This window comes from Melozone crissalis, unplaced genomic scaffold (genome assembly GCF_028551555.1).
Source record: "Melozone crissalis strain CALT ecotype California unplaced genomic scaffold, PUWL_Pcris_2 ptg000073l_1, whole genome shotgun sequence".
In the NCBI taxonomy this organism is placed as follows: domain Eukaryota; kingdom Metazoa; phylum Chordata; class Aves; order Passeriformes; family Passerellidae; genus Melozone; species Melozone crissalis.
Window position 1 is genome coordinate 8,912,910 of NW_026535850.1, and position 16,922 is coordinate 8,929,831.

Genomic DNA, 16,922 nt, shown 5'->3' on the forward strand with positions numbered 1-16,922 from the left:
GGGTATTGGCAAGGGAGTGGCAGCCCTGATCATCACAGCCAGGTACCAGCCCTTGCCTGGCCTCCCGCAGGCACTGCCTTGCCCAGGCTGTGCTGGCTGCAGCTGCCAAGGAGAAGTGCTGCTGAATGCCCTCATGTTGTGCCAGCTGGACACGAGAACAGCAGTGCTTGGGCAGCAGCCCGTGGTGAAAAGCACGTTTGCTCACAGCCCAGCATGGTCCTGGCCCTCTTCTAAAGGCACCAGGAATGATATCATTGATTGGCCTTGTTTTTGGTGCTTGAGGTGGAACAAATTTCCTGAGGGCCTCCTCTCCTTCTGGCTGCAAGACGTGGGGTTGTGCTGGTTGTGAGCACCGTGCACTGGTTTGGGCCACAGCAAGCAGCTGCTGAGAGTCAGGCTCTGGCTCTGTCCATGAGGGCACATGGCAGGGGGGAAGTGGCTCCCAGCAAGAGTGGGGAGGGCAAGGTCTGACAAGGGGAAAGCAGCCCTTGATGTGGCAGGTCAGCTCCAGTTTTTGTCCTTCCCTCTGCTTCCCATTTTGACCTTTAATGTTGTCAGAGTTGAGACCAAAAGTCGTCGTTGCTGCAGCAGAATTCCATGCTGCTGTGCTGCTGTGGGTGTCAGTGTGATGGCCAGAGGGATGCAGCTCCCTGGTGCTGTTCCCTGTGCCAGGCAGAGCCATCCAGGCAGTGCCTGGGCTGCCATTGTGTACAGCAGGTGGAGCTGGGGCCAGGCAGTGCCTGGAGCTGTGCAGTGAAGGAGCCAGGGAGCTGCAGGGCCTGGCAGGGGCTGATCAGCCCCTCTGTGGGGCAGCTGCTGTCTCGTGCCCTCCAGGGCTGGGGCAAAGAGCTGAGTTCTCAGGCAGGGCAACAGCACCATGGCAGAGAAGGGAGTCATTTTTACTGAGACCCTGGAGCTGTGTGTTCCTTGAGCCTTAGGGAGCACTGATCCTTGTTGGCAAGGCTCCCCCAGAGCTCGTGGGTCACTGGGACTCTTCCAGGAGTCCTTGCAAGCCTTCTTGTGTAAAGGAGGGGCTGAGGCAGCTGTGGGGCAAAGTGCTCTGCCTGGGGCACTTGGCAGCCTCTGGGTGCTGCCTCTCAGGGTTTGCCCCTCCTTGACAAGACATGTTGGAGTAGGAAGAGGTAGAAGGCAATTTATCCCTGTAGGGCTCTTCAATGTGCATTTGACAGTGACCAATGTGTTCTGCTCCATTTCACAATCTTTGGGGGTAGGCATTCTCCATTCTCTCAGTATCTCTGATTGTCCTGGGGTCATCTCTTTGCCCAGATGTCTCGTTCCTGAGCTCCAAGTGTCCCCCCAAGTGCTGCTGTGTGATGAGTGCCACCTGAAGGTGCCCTATGAGAGGAAGATCTTCATTAGGAATCCCAGCCACCTTCCTGGCTGCTACGGGCTTATTCCCCAGGTTTGGCATCACATCCACCTCCTCCTGTCAAATATTCCTGAGGAGATTATTAGGGGAAAAAAGGGTTTGGATAAGACCTTGCTGGTTTCTAATCAGTCCTAAAGATCTGCTGAGAACAGGATCCTACCCTACTGTAAACTTTAGGAGGCAGTTTAAGCTCCTGAGGAAACAGTTGATGTTCCAGTCCTCAGGGCGTTTTCCTGTGGGAGATCTTAGAGGGTTGTGAAAAGCTGCTGCACCCACAGACACCAGTGCCTGTGCTGGCAGCCTCCTTGCAGGATGCCCTGGGAGCGGTAAACCTACAATTCTTGCATCTTGTTTGTGCCTTTGACCTTTGTCCTGGGGAGTTTTAAAGGTGTGCGTAAGTTGCTGTTGTGGTGGATGTTAAGGAGCCTAAAGTTTCTTGAGAGTTCCCTCTGCATCTGCGTTTCATTGTGTCCCTTCCAGAAACGCAAGGAGGACTCTGCTGTGCTCTACTCCAGCCCCAAGCCCTGTGGGATTGTGCAGCCCCAGAGCACAGCAGAGATCCCAGTTGTGGTGGCAGTGCAGGCCCTGGGCACTCATCGCACCAACGTTCTCATCGGCGTGTTCGGGGATGAGAGAAACCCCCTGGTGAGGGCAAGGGGAGATGTGAGCCTGTGTGCAGCTGCTCCTGGCAGGGTGCACAGGGACAGGGATTGTGCTGGGGAAAACAGGCACAGGCTGCTGGGGAGAAGGACAGGAGGGATGGGGGCACAAACAGCTCCTGCCTTAGAGGTGGGAATCTCAGTGTCTGACACAGAATGGAGTTGGGCGAAGCTGGAATCCAGGGGCATTTGAGTTCATTATTCTTTCAAATGCTGTTAACTTTGGAAACATCTGTTTGAAAATGTCATCTCTCTGAGCTCAAAAGAGGATGTCAAAAGTCTTCTAGGAACCTTGAGCTTTCTGTAAAAGAAAGGAAAGCTGGCATTTGAAGAGTGTTTGCAAGGACTGAAACTTCGATTAAAACATATGGAAATGGCAATGCCAAATTCCCTGGATGGCACCAAACATCTGAACCCGGGCCATCATGGCACTGCCTGTAAATCAGTGAACAGAAAGGAAAGGCAATGCAGGCTGTGCCAGGGAGCCTGAAGTTTGACCAAACAGTTGCTTTCAACTATCAGGCTGCTTTCCTTAAAGAGGAGGGTTTCTCCCCACCAGAAGAACCAGTTGTTTAACTGTCAGGCTGGTCTTACCTAGAGATTTCTTGCAAAAATAAAAGCTTTGGGCCAATAATTTTTAGTTTGAAAGGTTCTCTTACCTTAATCCTTTTCAATTTGGAGGTGAACATGTAATTTTCTTTTTCCCCAAAAGCCCAGCATTTCAGCTGGAGAGTGGTAGCTGTCCCTAAAGAAAAAACTTGAGCAGGGTTGAGCTGTTGAAGGCTTTTTAGGTTTGTCTGTTGTGGTTTGTTTTGGGTTTTTTAAAATCTTTCTTGCTTGCTTCCTGGAACAGAGAGCACAATTACGGAGCTCAGGACGGCTGGCAGAAATCTCCCCAAGCCCAAGTCTGGCAGAGCTTGGCAGGATCCCAGCACCACAGCCTGTGTATGTATGGAAGGATGGAGGGATGGATGGATGGATGGATGGATGGATGGAAGGATGGATGGATGGGGAATGCGACCTGAGTCACCTGGGAGTGTTGTAAAATGTCAACCAACCCCCCAGCGGTGTCAGGGGAACATTCCTGATAAATCCCAGGTGGAGCTGCAGAGTTTCTGGCCTTGGGCACTGGGTGGGCTGTGCTGGCTGGGCACTGGCTGGGTCTGCCCCTCGGTGTCTCAAATCTCACCTTTTTGCTGCCTTCTCTGTCTTTTCCTCTCCCACTGTGCTTTTTGCATCCCCACCAGGTGTTAATGCCTGTCCTCTCTAGTTGCTCAATGCAAGCAGTTGCAGCTGCTGCAGCACCTCAGTGCCATCCCTGGGCTGCCTTTAGAACAGACCTGCCCCAGCCTGGATTGGGAAGGGCTGGATCAAACCATTTCTCAGTTCAACGTGCGAACACTCAGCCAGGGGCTGCATCCTGGCCAGGAGCTGCTCGTGCAGGTGTCCCTCCCTCCGTCCCACTGCAGGTCCCTGTTCATAGTTATTTATTTTCCAGAGATGAGCTCCACCCACCTAAATTCAAACCCCAGCCACCGAAGGAGAGGAGAACCAGTCTGGATTGTGCAGCAACTCGATGGAGGCACTTCTGGACTGGACAGGAGGAGGCAGCCAGAGCCCTGAAAGAAGTGCAGGATTTTACCCACACTTCAGGAGCAGAGGTAGATTTTCTTGTACACCTGCTGCTTGCTTTGCCTCCCCAGCCTGCCAGCACCAAGTCCTGCTCATGCTGAGCTCCCTTTTTGCTGCCCTGCTGTGCTGTGCCCTGACAGTGGGCTGGGCAGCAGGGCCAGTGGCTGGATATGGGCTGAGGGAGAGGTAGAAATAGGAGAGTTTTCCTTGGAGAAGCTGACTCAGATCCTACAGGCCTGTGCTGAGTGTGGGATTTTTTGCCTTGTTTCCTTCCCAATGTAAGATGAGGCTTTTCTCTGCATTATAATGGTAACACCTCCAGCTTCCCTCCCAGAGCAAGCTGGGGTGATCCTGATCTCCATGGACCTCTTCCCAAAGCAGCCAGACTCCCTGTTTGCAGGGCTCTGCTTTCACCCAGAGCTGCTATTGCACTGCTGGCCCTGGAGCTGTCTGACAAAGGGAGACTTTGCAGAGGGGCTGTCTCTTCCTCCCAGCATAGAAAGTGGCTTGTTTTTTGGGTGCCAGCACCAACTGCTGAGCACCCTCACCTGCCTCGAGGCTTGGAGGGATTCAGGTGCTCCCTGGACGTGGCACACACTGCCCTGGGAGCAGAGAAGGCAAGAGGGAATCTGTCTCCCTTGCCCATTGTCAGTGTGGCAAGCAGGGCTGGAGCTGCCAGTGCCACTGGGGGCCCTCAGCATTGGCCACAGAGGGGCCTCCCATCCCTGCAGGCCCATCACAAAGTGCTGCCGGAGCAGCTGCTTGTTGGAGAGGCCGTGCAGGACACGTTGCAGGGCTGCCCAAGGACGCTGTGCGGCACCTGTGGAGGGCACTGCTCCCCCTGGAACTCCTCAGGTGCTCCATAGGAAATTTTTGCAGGAGCTTTTGCTGTAGCACCTTGAGAAAGAAGCATTTAAATCAGAGAGAGAGGGGAAGAGCCTCAGGAGTCAGATGAGCTGGGCTGGACTCCTTCCTTCAGCTCCAAGAGCTCTCACTCTGAGTCTCCTCCTTTTCTAAAAGCAGGTAGTTTTAAAACTTTTTAAAAGCAAGTTGTGCATCAGAGAGAATTTCTACTGCCAGGAGACATCCTAGTTCACTTTCATGTAATGTACTAATTAATGCATTGAGCTGTGAGTATGGGAGAAGATTTTCCCCATGGTCCCTGCACTGGTCAGTGGCATGGATGCAGGATGAGGTGAGGGTGATTCTGGCAGTGTTTGGGGAATAGGCCCCTCTGGCTACAGCTGCACTTTGCTCCAAGATGCTCCATTGGATCCATTTCCATGCTCAACACCTCAATCTCTCCTGTCTTCCATCCAGGCTTTCAGTATCCTGCCACTGCCAGGTGTGCTGCAGCCAGGAGAGAGCCAGCAGGTCTCCTCCACCTTCTCTGGCCAGCTCAACACCACCTGCAATGTCCCGGAGCTGTGCCACATGGAGGGAGGCTCCACCTCCGAGGTGCTGGTGCCCAGGGAGGCCTCACGTGTCAGCTCCTCCCTGAGCCCCCAGGAGATCAACTGTGGCTCACAGGCCCCTCTCAGGGACAGGTGAGTCAGCCTTCTGTGGGTTCCTGCTCTGCCATGGGTTATTGTCCCTGCAGGGCTTCCCTGCTCCAAGGCCTCTGAGCTCAGAGGAGCTGCAGAGCAAAGGCCAGCAGCAACACAGGGATGGCTACTCTGAGCTCCCTGGCTGCCAAGAGAGGAAGGACCTTCTTCTGTTGAGACAGAACATCTTCTTCTCTATTTGAGTGCCGATCCCTCCTGGCTTAGCTGCTGTCTGCAGAGAGCTGGGCTCTGGGCTTGCCTTGGCACCGCATCTAGAGGTGTCTTGAAGTCCATGGTGTTGAGTGGCATCTTCTTCATCATCTGCCTTCTTCACCACAACAGTGGGATTGTGGTATGGGCAGGCGTGGGGCACAGAGCAAACCTTGCTTTAGGTCCTGCTCCTGCCACAGATGAAGTCCTTGCACTGCTGATCTGCCAGGGTTCTCCTTATGGTGGGACAGCAGCCAGAAAAGCTCCTGTCCTTTGGGCTCCCCTGCAGCTGCAGCCGTAGGCAAGCACAGGAGAAGCTCAGCTCCAGCAAGGCAGCCCAGCTCAGGACACACAGGCACAAGTGTGGAGCTGGGAGTGGAGGTGCTTAAAGCAAGCCTGTGCATCAGGACTTCTTCAGGCCAGACTGAAGTTGGTTTCATGGGGAGGAGACGGACGAGGCTGCTTCCAATGGTTTCCATAGCAGCCAGCACTGGTTTGCTTGGTCCCAGCTGGGTTCCAGCAGGAAATCTGCCTGACAAGAGCCTGTCTTGCAGGAGAGGAGTTCCTGCAGCCTTTGCTTTCTGACTGATAGGATTGTTCTCATGAAGGAGCAGGCTAGGAGTCCTTAAAACCAAAGATCACGGACAGAGACTCTCTAACTAATTAAAGTTAGACAGTGGGATGTTTATTAACACCGGCAGGCGGCACCAGAGCCGTCCCTAAAAGGCGTGCCCGCGTTGTCCAAGGTTCTTTGCCCTCTCTTTATTTCCCAAGATCTTACATAAAATACATCTGCACAACCCCAGCACCTCCCATCCCTGCTCTGTATTCAAATGAGGTCATTGGTCCTTCACTCCTGTGCAATTCTTCTCTTGAATTGGGTTGGTGGTCTCGAATTGGGTCAGTGGTCTTAAGGGATGAAGTCAGGAATGTCTTCATCAGGTCTCTGTGACCCTCTGGCACCATCCAAGGTCCCCAACTTAGTGATTGATTGACATCAAGCCCAGGTGCTAACCATTGTTCTACTGGTTTCAAGATGTTCTTATAACAGTTCACTGCCTCCACTTCCTTCTAGAAAGAAGCTCCTAATGGTAAACAATAGAACAATCAGCTCCAGCTTAAGCATCTCATAATCATTAACCTATGGTCTGCCTATCTAACCTACATCCTGATCAATGGGAATTGCTTCTAACCCTCAGCTGAAATCTGAACTCTTTAAAATCATGCTTCAGCTATGCCCAGGGAGAAGGGGGCTGAATGAGCTGAGTAAGAACTGTAGGAGAGCTAAGCAGATGTCAGCAATCTGTGCTCTGCTTTAAACTGGGAAGCCAAGAGACAAAGGGCGTTTCCAGGCACCAGCGCAGAGAGCTGCTGGATCAGCCTTTGGCAGGGGCTGGAGGGGTCTGGCTGTGCCTTCAGAGGGAGCTGGCACAGTCAACACCTTATGATGACAAAGCTCAGGTTTGGCTGGTCCTGGAGGTCCCCTTCCACCCATGCCCTCACTTGGGATGTTCCCAACCTCTGTGGGTTGAGGAGAATTCACGGAAATGGCCTCAGGGTCAAGGAATGAAGTGCAGGGCCAGTCAGGACTAGGGAGCCCAAGTTTCTGGTGGGACTCTCAGCCATGTTTTCTGTTTTGTCTGCAGAAGGCAGCTGAAGCAGCCAGCTCAAAAGCTTGAGCAGGAGGAGGCAAAAGCCTTAGAGAAGGAAGAGAGGAGGAAGGAGGAAGAGAGGCAGAAGAAGGGAAAGAAGAGTGTCTCTGTTGGCAAGCAACCTCCAATACCAGCAAAGGGGAAAACCAAGACCCGAGAGAATAAGGAAACCAAAATCCCAGAGAGGAAGGAAATCAAAATCCCAGAGAAGAAGGAAAGCAAAGCATCAGAAGGGAAGAAAATCAAAGCATCAGAGAAGAAGGACACTAAAGCATCAGAGAGGAAGGAAACCAAAATCTCAGAGAAGAAGGAAGACAAAGACCCAAAGAAGGCGGAACCCAAAGCTCCAAAGAAGGGAGAACCCAAAGCCGTCAAGAAGGGCGGAACTGAAATCCCAAAGGACTAAGCTAAGATGGAGAAGAACTCTTTATTCTTTATTCATACAACTCATTTTACAAAGTTTAACTGACCTTGTGTGCACCTTTAGTTCGTTCAAAGATTTCTTATCAGTTAGTTGATTATTGGTTAATAAAATAGATTTTACTTGTGCATCAAATCTCTCTATTGTATTGTTTACCTCTTCACTGATTCTCATGGGACAAATTACTTGTTATTGCAGGTGCATTTGTTTTTCACCCTCAGAATAGAATGGTCACAAAGTCTCATTCTCAAAATAGCTTCACATGAGAACTTGTAACTGCTTAGTTGCACACAGAAGAGATGATAGGCCAGCTATTGATATGGCTGAACAAGGCTGCATTTCAAAAGGCTTTTCTTTTATCATTATTCTACCTGTCTATGACATCTCCCGTGGTGTCCTTGGACCCACATTGTCAGAACTGACCCATGGTTCCATGAGGTTCCCCTGTGTCACCATGGTCACTGTCAGAGGCTGGATGAGATCAATGTCCTGAGACACCCTGGGATGAGCTGTCAATCAGTCACACAGTGGGTACAGTGCTAACCCAGCCCTGATTGCCTGTGTGATCAGAAATCCCACCTGGGAGAGGCTCACAAGGGCCCGGGGACTTAAAAACATAGAGCACAAGGTGAGCCCCTGGTGTGGACTCTGCCTTCTCCTGGGGTTTGTGTCTCACCCACACTGGAACCCTAGGAGCTGTTAGTCATATGTGTGTCTTTCTATAGAGCTTCTGTCTTTCTGTCTCTCTCTCTTTCTTCTCCTTCTAATGCTCTTTATATGGAACATTTTTGGATACCCTAACAGCTTGCGTGTTTTAATGTTTCCAGGATAAATGGGCTAATTTAATGAAGTTACTGCTATGATAAGTGTTTTATGTGTAATTTGATGTTGCGTTAAATCCTCTTCCAAAGTTCTTGATTTTTTGCACTTTTCCAGTAGAATTTTGTGTCATTTTGACCTCTTACGAATATCTGCTTGGTGTTTTTCCTGTGCACCAAACTCAAGTAAAGGTGGCAGATGAATTGGTGAATTGGCACGCAAACCCCGAACGGAGCTCCGGATGCGTGGAGGATCAGGGCAGTGTGAGTCGCACACAATTCCGGAGTGCGGGGACACGGGTCCCTACCAGGGTTTGGGGTGCCCCGAGTACAGCAGCAGCACTGAGTAGAGCCAAGAGGGCCCCAGTGCCCAGGGTGGAACGGCGGTGCTGGGGGTTCAGTGTGCCGCGGTTCAGGTAGAAACCGTAAACCCACTGGAGGCCCCTTGGAGTCACAGGGCAGGGAAGGGCTGTGCTTACAGGGCAGGGCAAGGCTGGACCTGCCCCTTCCTCCCCCCTCCACACACAAAATGTTTAGAGCAGACGATCTCCTCCAGTCTGTCACAACAGGCAGTGTTGGAGGTGAAATCCCAATTGTGGCCATGGGCACCTCGCTGAGAAGGACAGTTCTTTTCCATGGGAAGGAAAGCACAGAGCCTCAAGGTTTGGAAGGCAAGTGAGAGCCTCAGCAGGCCAAGGCCAGCTAGACTGTTCAGTAATTGCAGAGTTTGGATTTAGGGAATTTTGGAGGTGGAAACCCAATCTCAGCCATGGGCACCTGGAGAAGCAGGACAGTTCTTTCCTTAGGAAGGAGAGCATGGAGCCTTTCCCAATGTTTTGGGGACGGATGAGAGGTGACCCTTGTGAAACCACTGCCTGCCAGACTTGTCCTGGCAATATTCCTATTGGAAGAATCCCTGGATATAAGGACCTTTGGAGGTGAAATCCCAATTCTGGCCATGGGCGCCTGGAGCAGAAGGACAGTTCTTTTCCATTGGGAAGGAAAACAGAGAGCCTCAGTGTTTCAGCAGCAGATGAGAAGTGACACTCAACATGCAAAGGTCAGTTGGACCAGTCAGGCAGTCTATGGGAGGCCAAAGCAGCCAGACCTGTTCTGTTTTCCCTTGGTTTTATGGGGCTCCATATTGTCACAATGGTTCCTTGGATCCATGGGGCCCCGCAGTGTCATAATGGTGACTTGATTCCATGGGTTCCAGCAGTGTCACAATGTCTCCTTGATTACAAGAAGACTTGCAGTGTCACACTGGCCCCTAGGTTCCATTGGGTGCCACAATGTCACAGTGGCCCCCAGGTGTCATAAGGCCCTGCAGTGTCACAATGGTCCCAAGGATTCCATGAGCCCTTGCAGTGTCACAATGGTCTCTGTGGCTCCCCAGGCCCCACAATGTCACAGGACTCCTCTGTTCCATGAGGTCTGGAATGTCACAATGGACCTTTGGACCCTGGGGTTTTGCTGTGTCACAATGGTCTCCTTTGGCTCCACAGTGTCACTATGGACCACTGATGACAGGAGGCCACTCTGTGTCACCCTGGAGCTTTGGTTCCATGCAGCCCTGCAGTGTCACAATGGTCTCCTTTGGTTGCCCAGTGTCACAATGGACCACTGATGGCAGGAGGCCCTGCAGTGTCACAATGGACCTTTGGTTCCATGCAGCCCTGCAGTGTCACAAAGGCCTCTTGGTTTCATGAGGCTCCACAATATCACACTGGTCCTCCCAGGATCACAATGGTCTCACTGATTCCATGAGGCCTCACAGTGTCACAATGGTCTCCATATTTCCATGAGTCCCCTGAGTGTCACAATGGTCTCTGTGTTTCCATGGTGCCCCTCAGTGTCACCATGGCCCCTTGGTTCCATAACACCCCAAAGTGTCCAAATGGTCTCCATGGTTCCATGCAGCCCCACGCTGTCACAATGGCCCCTTGTTTTGATGAGGCCTCTCAGTGTCACAATGATCCCTACATTCCATGGAGCCACACAGCGTCAGTACAGTCCCCTTGGATCCATGAGGCCCAGCAATGTCACAGTGCTCTCCATGATTCCATGAGGCCCCACAGTGTCACAATGGTCCCTTGGTGTCACAGGGTCCCACAGTGTCACAATGGTCCCTTGGTCTCACAGGGCCCCACAGTGTCACAATGCTCCCTTGGTTCCATGGCCCTGTGCTGCTGCATTCCCCCCTCCCCTTCTCAGGCCGCCCTGCCAGCTGAGAAATGCTCCTTGGGCCTCGGCCTTGGCCAACAGCCCCTGGGCTCAGCTCCTCTGCAGCTCATCACAAACACTGCTCCAGCCACTGCTGCTGCCCAACCAGCTCCTGGTTCCTTTAGCAGCAGCCCTGGGAACTGTTTTTGTTCCCTCAGTGGCAAAACATCCCTGTTCTCACCCTGCCAAAGAAAGCTGTTGATGCCAAGTGCGGCCAGGATGAACCATTGCTGGGACTGAAGCCCCTCTCTTGGGGCCCTGCACACAGCGCTCCAAAAGGAGCCCTTGGAGCTCTCCTGGGCCAGCGACTCCCTCTGAGTGGGGCCTCTCCCAGCCGGGAACTCTCCCGTTTGCTGCACTCGGGGATCCTGAACAATGACAGAGCCTGGGCCGATCGCCCCACTCCTCCAGGCTCAGCACTCTGCCCACTGGGAAGATGACAAAGCATCCTCAGTGAGCGTTCCGTGCCCTCAGGGGAATTGCTCACAGGTGCCTTGCACTGACTCTTTATGTCAGTGTGCACACAGGAGTGCCTGTGCTGGGGAAATGTGGCAGAAATGCTGCTCTCTGAGGAGTTTGAGCGCCTTGGATAGCTGAGTCAGTCAGGCCTGTAGGGAAGGTTAAATCACAAGGCCTAAGTGAAGTTAATTGCTGCTAAGAGTTGTTCTTTTGCTAAGTTGCTACCTTTAGTGTAAGTTATAAACTAAGCAAAATATTGTAAAGTTTTATTCCTTTGTAAAATTGCAAAGTCAAAAGGTTTTATTTAGGTTGAATGCTGTTACGCTCTGCTCTTTTGCTAAATTGTGAAGTTGAAAGTATCAGTTAAGGTTAAGATATAAGTTAAGTCCTGTTAAGTTTGAGCTCTGTTAAGCTTTTAGGCCATATTCCTTTTATCCTTGCCCTTGCTGTCCTTGTGTCACACACACACACACAGAGGGACAGTTCTGAGTTAATTTCTGGTTTGATTTCCTGGATTCTGTTTGGTTTTGTTGTTGCTTTGTTTCCCTGGTGTGCCTGAAGTGTCCAGTCAGGAGCAGAGCGACTCTTGCCAAGGAACTTTGTGCTGCTGTTGGTTAATATTAAATCTGGTTTTTGCTGCTCCCTTGCTGGGGATTTTTTCAGCGCTCTCAAGCCCTCATTCGTAACAGGGTGAAGGAGCCCTGGCCCAGGCTCTGGCCCTGGATGACACAGGGACACTGCCGGGGGGTCCCTTTCCCCCTGTGCCACCCCCAGGGCCCCGGCCCCCCGTCCCCGTGTCAGGCTCTGGGGTCGATCTCGTGGAACATCCTCTGGGGGATGCTGCGGGGCCGGGGGCAGGGGGACCCGGGGGGACAGGGGACCCCGCTGTGCACGAGCAGGGTTGGACTGCTCTGGGGGGAGCTGTGAGGGGGGCCGGGGCAGAGTGACCTTCCCAGTGACCTCACACAGCCCCTGTGATGTCACACAGCCCCTGTGATGTCGCACTGACCCTGTGATGTCACACAGCCATCTGTGATGTCACACAGCCCTTGTGATGTCACACTGACCCTGTGATGTCACACTGACCCTGTGATGTCACAGAACCAACTCTATGTCCCCTTGTGATGTCATACAGCAGTGCTGTGATGCCACAGAAGTCTGATGTCACAAAGTCACCCTCTGATGTCACAATCTGTTCTGTGATGTCACAGCCTTCTCTGTGATGTTACACAGCTACCCGGTGATGTCACAACCCACTCCCTGATGCCACAGAGCCACCCTCTCTCATGGCAGACTCTGCTCTATGGCTTCAAATCCTACTCTGGGATGTCACAGCCAGCTCTGGGATGTTACAGCCAGCTCTGTGATGTCACCATCCCCTCAGTGATGTCACAGAACCCTCAAGAACTCAGTTCTGTTGAAACCCTGAAGTTTCTGGTACTTTGAAGAGATCCCTGTCAGGGACACAACTGAGAAAGTGTCCCCAGGTTCCAGCTAGAACAGAACCCTGCAGGCAGTGATGCCAGGTGGGGACAAGCAAGGGAAAGCTGTCTCTGGTGCTCCCCACAAGCCCCACGTTGGCTGGAGATTGTGCCTGTGAGACTGAGAGTGAGTGACTGAGTGGCAGAGAGCTCCCAGGGGTTTGGGCGTCTGATTTTCTGTTCCTGTGGGTGTGCATTCCCTCTTCCATTGGGGGCAGCTACGGGAAATACTCATTCCCAAGCTGAAAAGGATGTTTTTGTTAAGTTTTGGAGAGTTTTAAATTTAGAGGGGAGTTATATTTCTGAAGGGAGTTTAAAAGGGATTGTTCATGGTTATTTGAGGAGCTTCCTGATATCTCTGTTGATTCTGTCTATCAGTTATCATTTTGGGATGCTGTCGGGGAAAAGTTTTATATTTTACAAACACAAGGGGTTTTAAAAGTTGGGAAATTTTATCTGTTGTTTCATTCAATTTATAGGATCATTTAAAGAGTTCATGGTTCCAACCCTTTTCCCTGGTTTATTCAACCCGCCCTTCACGTTCCTGAACCCAGGTTCCCTGAGAACAGGATGGGAGATGGTGCCCGCCCGTTGGCACAGACAAGCCATCTGCTGTCTGCCATCTCCCCTCCTTTTCTGTCCTCTCCTCAGGGTGGTAGTGGCCATACTGCCTTGACATATTCCCTCACCCACATTCCTTCATTCCTTAGTTCTAATCCTCCTTCCTATAAATCACAAGATGGCAATACTCCTGTTAGAGAGACCGCCATTTTAGATACCCTCCCGCCTTCATCCCCATTTCCCGCCTTTGCTCCAGGTGCCTCCTCTGTGACGGGTCTCACCTTAATGTTGAATTCCACCGCTGCATTGGGTCCCTCCCCTGTCATCAGAAAGCTCCTCCCCGGCGCAGGCTCCACCTCTCCACTTCCAGACCCCTTCTCCAGTCCAGCTTCTTCCAGTTCCCACATCACTGGAACCGGACATGGGGCCAACTGGAAGGAAGCCATTTGGGCTACCAAAGGCCTTCAACGCCAGGCATTGCTGGTTGGCAGAAAGGCCTGCGCCTCTGCCAGCAGACCTGCCTCCTCTACAGAGGAAAAGAGTGATAGCTTATCTGAGAGTGAGGATGAGCCCAAGGATTCTTGGCAGAGGATGCGGAGAAAAGCTGCAAAGGAGGGGGACCGGGAGGTGATATCCAAGATTCAGGTGGTGTGCAGTATAAGCAGGGGCCAAAACCTAAATGGGAATCCATAGGGAATAGATTCCCATTTAGGTTTTGGCCCCTGCTTATACTGCACAGGTGCCACCTGAATCTTGGATTCCCTACCTCCATAGGGAAATGAATGACTTAGTAAAGGCTGCCAAGGATTATGGGAGGGGTTCTCCCTATTTTAACAATTTGCTGGACGTGCCATTTACTGCCCACACAATGGTATCACAAAATTTAAAATGGTGTATGAAAATTATATTGTCACCCGATGAATTTATTTTCTGGAAAGGAGTTTGGATAAAAAAAGTTCATGAGTTACCAAAAGGTTATGTTGAGGAAGAAGGGCGACAACACCTCACAATGGACCGCATTACCAGGGAAAGAGACTATACTAGACTGCAGTATCAGGCTGAAGTCTTCCCCCAGTCAATACTGGAAGATCTCAAAGGCGCTGCATGGTCCACCCTCCTCCAAACACCTGATAATTCTACACCCCACACTGACTTCACTGACATTCACCAGGGCCCGGATGAGAACTATATCAAGTTCATAAAGCACCTTATGAAAGCCCTGGAAAAACAGGTAGATGATCAAAAGGTCCAGGATGATCTTATTAGCAAATTAGCTTTCTATAATGCCAGTATTGACTGCAGAAAGGTTCTTCACAGCCTCCCCCTTGACCCTGAGCCTACCATTGCTCAGATGGTTGATGCTTGCATATTCCAAGCGGTCTCAGACCGTGACTCCAGCCTAGCCAAGGCCGCCAGCCAGGGTGCAATTGAAATGCTGGTTGCAGCAAATGTGCTTCCCCACAATACAGAATGTAATAAAGGCAGTGGAAACTGTTATAACTGCAGGAAAACTGGACATGTAACAAAAGACTATAAATACAAGAATACTGTTCTGGTTTTTTACCCAACCCTCAGTCCTACAGCCATTACCCAAACTGTTCCTGAAGCCAACAGCACTACCAGCCCTCGGGAAACTCCCAGCAGAGCACAAAATGACACCAAATATGAAGTTATTCGGTCCCATCCTTCCATTGGTGAGAGATGACCTAGGTTACAATATAAAGATGTACTCTATTCCCATCCTCAAGAGCTGTTGAAACAGGAGGGGTATTGTTTTATCCCTTATCTCCTGTTAATAGGCCTATCAATGCCTTTCTGCATGACTCAGAGATAATGCCCTCCAGGAGCCATTTCTGTTTAATGGACCACCTCATGACTCATAGAATGATATCAGCCCATTGTGAGATGCTCCACCCAGGGGGGAAGAGCTAAGCATGCCCCCCTGGATATTATCTGGGCTTTGGGACAAAACAAGCTGCCTTTCCACTGGATTCCCCAGAGCAACAGCTGCCATTTCCACTGGAACTTCAGAGGTAGGCTACACCCTGCTACAGGATCACTGCTCCAACATAACCACATCTGCCACTCCAGGAGGACTGCAGCCACCATTCCAACTGGACTGCTATCAGCACCCTGACCAAGAGAGTGACAGGTTATATTCTGACTTTATCAGTGTTTTTTCTTATGTATTATTGCATGATTTTTGATTTTTTTTTCCTAATAAATTGTATTTCTGACATCGAGTCTCTCTCTGGTTTTGCTTTCAAACCAGAACAAATGGAAAACCCTGAGTGGGTTTCCTGAAAAACAAACCCACCTCAGAAACAACCTGCTCAGTCCAGACTGCCTGGAATGATGTCACCTTTCTACAAGGGACAGTGTGAGCAGAAATGATCTCTGGGAGCAGAATTCTCTGAGTCTTGCACCTGAATTCTCTGTCCCTGTCGTTTCCCTGCATCTCTGTTGCAGATGAAGCTGCTCCTGCCATCCTCACCTTTTACCTCTCTTGAATGCAAACAGATGTTCCCAGGTGTATTGATTTTTCAAAGTTTCTACAAAACTTTTTTGTTCCTCATGGAACGAAGGGGCCATTTTGGCACTGAGGAGGTGACGTGGAAGCAAGGAGTCAATTATGACCCTGGGGTCCCATGGAACCAAGGGGCCATGGTGACACAGCAGGGCCACGTGGGTCCAGTGGTCCATGGTGACACTGTGGATCCCAGGAGACCATGGAGACACCCCCAGAACCTCGTGGAACCAAGGAGTCCATGGTGACCCAGCGGGGCTGCATGGAGCCAATGGCCCATGGTAACACTGCCCATCCAAGGAGGCCATTGTGACACTGTGGAAGCTCATGGAGCGAGGGAGGCCATTGTGACACTGAAGAACTTCATGGCACCAAATGTCCATGGTGACACAGCAGGGCATCATGGGAACCAAGGAACCGCTGTTGGCAGTAAGGACACTCATGGACCCAGGGGCCCTTGTGGCACTGCAGAACCAACAGAGCTGCTGGACCTTGTCCACTGGCCCTGCAGAGCTCCTTGGGAGGCACGGCAGGAGCAGCGCCCTGGGAGCCTTGGGAATGCCCCTCTGGGATCCATGGCACACACTGCCAGGGGCTGGAATTCCCATTCCCAGGCAGGAAAAGATGCTCCAAGTGGAGCACGATCTTACAGTGACATTTCACTGCCAGCCTTCATAGCTTCACCTGTGGTTGTTGTAGCTCCGGGAGTGGGAAATAAATCAGGGCAGGGTCTTTGGTGAGAGCTGCCCTGGGTCAAGAGAGACACTGAGAGAGAAACAGAGCAGGCAAAGAAAGGCAGGAGAGAAAGAAGGGCACAAACACAAACAGCTGCGAAGGTGGCACTCTGAAAAACAAACTGGAACTGACAAAAAATGAATGGGACAGAAATCAGTCATTCTGGAAGTTTTATTTACTATCAAAATACAGGCCACACACCCAGCCCCACACAATCCCAGTCCCACACCCTCAAATTTGGATGCCAGTTCTCCCAATCTCCTTCCAACCCCCTCTCACCCTGGACACTGTGGAATCAAGTAGATTTGTCATGGGACTGAATTTTTCCTAGGTGGGAATAAGGCATTTTGACATGGATTGGTCAATTTTGGGGTAAAATTGAGGTGTTTTCAATGGGATTGAATCATTTTGAGGTGACAGACCAATCTATCTGGAATTCTGGAGTGCAAAGATATGGAGAACACTTGCTGAAATCCCCCAAGAACCCACAAATCCTACAGAACAAATGTTCACAAACCATAAGTTCCACCTCAAATACCTGTTAAATGGTGGGACTTCAGACATCCTTGATCAATTACTTTCATTTTAGTCCTGTTTCAGGTGTTTTTAA